Below are 7,135 nucleotides of genomic sequence, written 5' to 3' on the forward strand. Positions count from 1 at the left end.
TCTATCATCACTAGGCTGTTGTGCTGTGTCTTTAAGGGTGGGGACTCAGTTTCCTCTTGCCCTCCTGGCTCTCCCAGAGCCAAGCCAACTCATTTAGAAAGTTCTAGATGTTAAGCCCCCCTGACTGTAAGAACTCATGAAATTATGTGCCTCTGGTTTTCAGTGCCAAATATTGTGGGGATTCTTTGTCCCAGTGTGGGTCTCCTATGCCTGGGGTGCCTGGTTTGGGGTCCTTTCCTCTCCCCTCTTCTCATGGGCAGTGTCCCTCCCTCCCAGGCAGAGTCCCACAGGTCCATTTAGCTCTGGACTGCATCTCTGCCCTTCCTTCCCTCTTTGATGTGCCTCTTTTCTACATTTAACTGTGGTGAGTCTGTTCTGCTACTCTTGCCTCTCTGGGTTATTTACGCTGATGTTGGTGTTACCTAGTTGTATCTTTGGGATGAAGTGAGCTAAGTGTCCTGCTACTGCCATGAGTCGTGGGCAGGATGAGCTGCCTCTTTGCCTCTTTTTAAATTGAGTTAATTTGTTTTGTTTTGTTTTGTGTGTTATTGAGTAGTCTGAATTCCTTATAGATTGTGTATATTTACACTTTATCAGATATAACATTTGTAAATACTTCTTGCCATTCTTTAGGTTGCCTTTTCATTTTGTTGATGATTTCTTTTGCTGTGCAGAAGCTTTTCAGTTTGATGGAGTTCTATTTATTTTTGCTTTTGTTGTCTTTGTTTTTGGTTTAATCCAAACAATTTATTGCCAAGACCAGTGTCAATGAGCTTACCCCCTGTGTTTTCTTCTAGCACTTTTATGTTTTCAGGTCTGATGTTCAAGTCATTTTGAGTGAATTTTTGTGTATGGTGTAAGATAGGGGTCCACTTTCATTTCATTATTTGCATGTGACCATTCAGTTTTCCCTACCATTTATTTTAGGACAATTTATTGTCCTTTCACCATTATATTTTCTTGGCTCTTTTGTCATAAAATTGACCATATATGCATGCTCAGCTATTTTATCCCAGAATCTCAGTCTACATGTCTACGTTTATGCCAGTACCATACCATTTGATTGCCATAGGTTTGTAATATAGATGGTTCCTGACTGATGATGGTTTGACTTAAGATTTTTTGACTTTATAATGATGCAAAAGCAGTATGCATTCAGTAGAAACCATACTTTGCATTTTGACTTTTGATCTTTTTCTGGGCTAGTGATATGTAGTATGATTCTCAGGATGCTAGGCAGTTGCAGCATGTTGTAGCTCCCAGTCAGCCATGCAATCAGGAGGGTAAACAATGAACAAATAACAACCATTCTCTACCCATACGGCCATTCCTTTGTTCATGTTTAGTACAGCATATAAGTTACATGAGATATTCAACACTTTATTATAAATTAGGCTTTGTGTTAGATTATTTTTCCCAGCTGTAGGCTAATGTAAAGTGTTCTGAGTATGCTTCAGGTAGGTTAGGGTAAGTGTGAAATTTGGTAGCTTAGGTGTATTAAATGCATTTTCAGCTACAACATTTTCAACTTACAATGTCTTTATCAGAATGTAACCCTATTGTAAGTTGAGGAAAATCTGTATAGTTTGAATTGAGTGTGATGCGTTCAGCTTTATTCTTTATTTTCAAGATTACCTTGGCTATTTGGGGTCTTTTGTGGTCCCATACAAATTTTAAGATTGTTTGTTCTATTTCTGTGAAAAAGTCTATTGGAATTTTGATGGGGATTGCATTGAATCTGTAGATTGTTTTGAATAGTATGGACATTTTAACAATATTGATTCTTCCTATCCATAAGCATGAAATGTCTCACCATTATTTGTGTATTCTTCAATTTCTTTCATCAGTGTCTTAGAGTTTTCAGTATACAGATGTTTCATCTCCTTGGTTAAATTTATTCTATTTTTTTTTTTTTTTGGCTGCTGTTGTAAGTAGGATTGTTTTCTTAATTTCACTTTTTGATAGGTTGTTGTTAATGTATAGAAACAACTGATTTTTGTATATTGATATTATATCCTGTAACTTTACTGAATTTGTTTGTTTTGGTGGAGTCTTTAGGGTTTTCCATATATATCGTTATCTGAAAAGAAATACAATTTTACTTGCTCTTTTTTGTTTTGGATGTTCTTCATTTCTTTTTCTTTCCTGATTGCTCTGGCTAGGACTTGATATGTTGAATGAAAGTTATGAGAGTGGGCACCCTTGTTTCTGATCACAGAGGAAAAGGTTTCAGTGTTTCACCATTGAATGTGAGATTAGCTATGAGCATGTCATCTATGCCCTTTATTATGTTGAGGTGCGTTCTCTCTGACTCACTTTGTTAAAGTTTGTTAAAAGTTTTTATGATGAAAGGATGTTGAATTTTGGTAAATGCTTTTTTTGTAGCTATTGAAATGATCATACGATTTTTCAGCTTCCTTTTGTTAATGTGGTTTATCACATTGATTTGCATATTGCTGAGGCATCATTGCATCCCTGGCATGAATCCGGCTTGATCATAGTGAAGGATCTTTTTACCATTATGTTAAATTTGGTTTGCTGATAATATGTTGAAGATTTTTGCATTGATGTTCAACAGGTATATTGGCCTGTAATTTTCTTTCCTTGTATGTCTTTGTCTGGTTTTTGTATCAAGGTAATGCTGGTCTGGTAAAATGAGTTTGGAAGTGTTTTCTCCTTTTCTGTTTTTGGAAGAGCTTGAGAAGGATTGATGCTAGTTATTTTCTAAATGCATGGCAGAATTCACCAGTATAGCCATCAAGTCTTTGTTCTCTATTGGTTGATTTTTGAATACTGATGCAGTCTCCTAGTAGTATTGGTCTGTTATGATTTTCTATTTTTTCATTATTCAGTTTTGGTAGATTGTGTGTTTTAAGAAATTATCCATTTCTTCTCAGTTGTCCAATTTGTGGTTTATAATTGTTCATAGTAGTTTCTTATGATGCTTTTTATTTGTATTATGTCAGTTGTAATGTCTTTTCTTCCATTTTTAGTTTCATTCTTTTTCTTGATAAATGTAGATAATGGTGGGTTAATTTTATCTTTTCAAAAACTCAACTCCTATTTTCGTTGATCTTTTCTCCTTTTTAGCATCTATTTCACTTATTTTCACTCTCTGTGCTATAGACTTGTTTCTGCTAACTTTGGGCTTTGTTTGTTTTGTTTTGGCTCCTTGAGGTGTAAAGTTAGGTGGTTTTCTTGAGCTCTCTTTTTCTTAATATAGACATTTATTGCTACCGAGAACTGCTTTGCTGCATCCCATAAGTTTTTGTATGTTGTGTTTTCCTCCTCATTTGTCTCAAAATATGTTTTTATTTTGTTTCTAATTTGTTCTTTGACCTGTTGGTTGTTCAGGAGGATATTGTTTAGTCTCCACATAACTGTGTTTTCCAGTTTCCTTCTTGGAAGTGATTTCTAGGTCTTTTTTTTTTTTTTTTAAGATTTTATTTATTTATTTAGAGAATATGCATGAGCAGAGAGAGAGGGGCAAAGGGAAAGGGAGAGAGAGAATCTCAAATAGACTCCACTCTGAGTGTGGAGCCTGACGGTGGGGGGGGAGGGCTTGATCTCATGACCCTGAGATCATGACCTCATGACCTGAGCTGAAACCAAGAGTCGAATGTTAACCAACTGAGCCACGCAGGCACCCCGTGATTTCTAGTTTTATGCCATTGTAGTTGGAAGAGATCCTTGATATGATCTCAGTCTTCTTAATTTTAAGACTTATTTTGTGGATTAACATGGTCTGTCCTGGAGAATGATCTATGTGGGCTGTATATTTTTGCGCTGTTAGATGGTATGTTCTGTAACATGTTCCGCCTATTAAGTCCATCTCATCTAATGTATCGTTTAAGACCAATGTTTTCTTATTGATTTTTTATCTGATTCTGATGTATCTGCCCTCCCACCCCCAAGCAACTCTCCAAAACTAGCTGGGTGTCCTACAACTAGTGTCATACAATTAAACTCGTTTATGACAGTATCTAACTGGAGATAATGTTAGATTCCTACAAAACTGTTCCTGCCCCCTACTTCAGTCACCAACAGCAAGTCCCAGTTGTCACCTGTGCTTCTGACCAACTGGGTATAGATTGGAGATTCCATTGAGGCCCTTCTCTGGTTCAATTGATTTGTTAGAGGAGCTCAGAGAACTCAGAGAAGCATTTTACCTACTCGATTACAGTTTTATTTTAAATGGATATAGTTCAGGAATAGCCAGATAGAAGAAATACTTATGGCAAGATATGGGGAAAGAGCATGGAATTTCTATGTTCTAAGAGTGCCACTCTCCCGAATCTCCATGTGTTCACCAACCTGAAAGCTCTCCAGACTTGGTCCCTTTGGTTTTTATGGAAGATTTATTATGTAGGTGTGATTAAATCACTGGCTATTATTGATTGATTCAACTGCTAGTTCCTCTTCTCTCCAGGAAGTTAAGGGGGTGGGACTGAAAGTTCCAACCTTCTAATCACATGGTTGGTTCCATTGAGGCCCTCCTCCAGTTCAACTGATTTGTTAGAGGAGCTCACAGAACTCAGAGAAACATTTTACCTACTTGATTACAGTTTTATTTTAAATGGATATAGTTCAGGAATAGCCAGATAGAAGAAATACTTATGGCAAGATGTGGGGAAAGAGCATGGAATTTGTCAAAGTTAAAGACAAAGAGAGACTCTTAAAAGCAGCAAGAGAAACACAACTTGTTATTCACAAAAGAACCCGCCATAAGACTGTTAGCATATTTTTCAGCAGAAACTTTGCAGGCTAGAAAAGAGTAGCACAATATATTTCAAGTGCTAACAGAGAAAGACCTCCCAACGAAGAATACTCTACCAGCAAAGTTGTCCTTCGAAATTAAAGAAAGATGGAGTTTTCCAGACAAACAAAAGTTATGGAGTTTGTTACCACTAAACCAGCCTTACAAAAAATGTTAAAAGAATTCCTCAAACTGAAAAGAAAAGATATTGGTAACAGGAAAACATCTCACTAGTAAAGAGAAATATATAAATAAATTCAGAAAATTCTAATTTAATGGTAGTGGGTAATCACTTATAATTCTCTTGTGGAAGAAATATGATTATAATAGAACTACAATAACTTGGTAACAGGCACAAAATGAGAAAATGAAAATTGTGAGATCAGAAAATGTGGGGGTGCCTGTCTGGCTCAGCTGGAGAAGTGTGAAACTCTTGATCTCAGGGATGTGGGTTCAAGCCTCACACTGGGTATAGACGTTACTTATAAGTGAAGTATGAAACACACACAAATACGGAAGTGGGGGAGCTTTAATATACATCTGAAGTTTAGTTATTATCAGCTTAAAACAGACTGTTACGTTTTCTATAAACCTCATGATAAACACAAAAGCTTTTAGAGAAAAATAAAGAGAAAGGAATCATAGCATATCATACAGAAAATCATCAAACTACAAAGGAATAGAGTAAGAGAAAAAAAGGGAATAGAAGAATTAACCAAAAAACTTTTTTTTTTTAAAGATTTAATTTATTTATTTGACAGACACAGCCAGCGAGAGAGGGAACACAAGCAGGGGGAGTGGGAGAGGAAGAAGCAGGCTCCTAGCGGAGAAGCCTGTTGTGGGGCTTGATCCCAGAATGCTGGGATCACGCCCTGAGCCAAAGGCAAATGCTTAATGACTGCGCCAACCAGGCGCCCCACAACCAAAAACCTCTTAACAAAATGGCAACCGTAAGTCCATAACTATCAATAATTTCCTTAAATGTGAGTCGTCTCAATTCTCTAGTCAAAAGATATGCAGTGGTTGATTAGGTTTTTTTAAATGACCCAACTAGAAGTTGCATGCAAAAGACAAAGCTCAGCTTTAAAGACATGCACAGACTGAAGTGAACAGATGGAAAATGATATTCCATGCAAGTGGAAACCAAAAGAAAGCTGGGATGGCATACCTATATCAAGCAAAGTGGACTCTAGGCCAAAGACTGTAACAAGAGACAAAAAAAATTATTACACTATGATAAAGGGGTCAGATGGTCAAGAGGATATAACGATTGTAAACATTTATGCACCCAACATTGGAGCATCTAAATTTATAAAGCAAATATAAACAGAGCTGAAGCAAGATGCAAACAGAATAATAGCACGGGACTTCAATACCACACATTCAACAAAAGACTGATCATTATGATACTCTGATATATAACAAGGTAAGTATATTTGGTCTTCAACCCCAATCCTGGCACAGAGCATCTAAAACCCTTGGAATTTCCTAATGAGAGCAAAATAAAAATAACTGAATAAAACATAAAAAGAAAAAAGGAAAAAAAGAAAAGGAAAATGTTCTTCTGTTATGTTAGTGAAGTGGCTTGTGGAACACACCTGAGGATGGGAACCAGCTACCGGGAGAACCAACCATACTATTTTCTGTAGTGGTGTTGCACTAATTTGCATTCCCACCAACAGTGCATAAGGGTTCCCTTTTCTTCACATCCTCACCAACGCTATTTTTTTTTTATACTAGCCATTCTGATTGGTGTGAGGTGATACCTCATGGTGGTTTGGATTTGCATTTTCCTGATGATTATTGATTTTGAGTGTCTTTTCATGTATCTGTTGGCCATTTTTATGTCTTCTTTGGAAAAATGCCTATTCATGTCCTCTGCCCATTTTTAAATTGGATTATTTTGGGGGGAGTTGTTGAGTTGTAGGAGTTTTTTATATGTTTTGGATATTAACCCATTATTGGATACATCATTTTTAAATATCTTTTCCCACTAACTAGGTTGCTCTTTTGTTTTGTTGATGGTTTCTCTCACTGTGCAAAAGCTTTACAGTTTGTTGGTAGCCGCAGTTGTTTATTTTTGCTTTTACTTCCCTTTCTAAGGAGACAGATCCAGAAAGATATTGCTAAGGTCGATGTCTAAGCATTTACTGCTTATGTTTTCTTCTAGGAGTTTTATGGTATCAGGACTTATATCTCCATCTTTAATCCATTTTGAGTTTATTTTTGCGTGTAGTATAAGAAAATGGTCCAATTTTATTCTTTTCCATGTACTGTCCAGTATTCCCGATATTACTTATCGAAAAGACTGTCTTTCCTATTGTATGTTTTTGCCTCCCTTGTTGTAGATTAGTTGACCATATAAAAGTGGGTTTTTTG

This window comes from Ursus maritimus, unplaced genomic scaffold, assembly GCF_017311325.1.
Source record: "Ursus maritimus isolate PB19 unplaced genomic scaffold, ASM1731132v1 scaffold_26, whole genome shotgun sequence".
In the NCBI taxonomy this organism is placed as follows: Eukaryota; Metazoa; Chordata; class Mammalia; order Carnivora; family Ursidae; genus Ursus; species Ursus maritimus.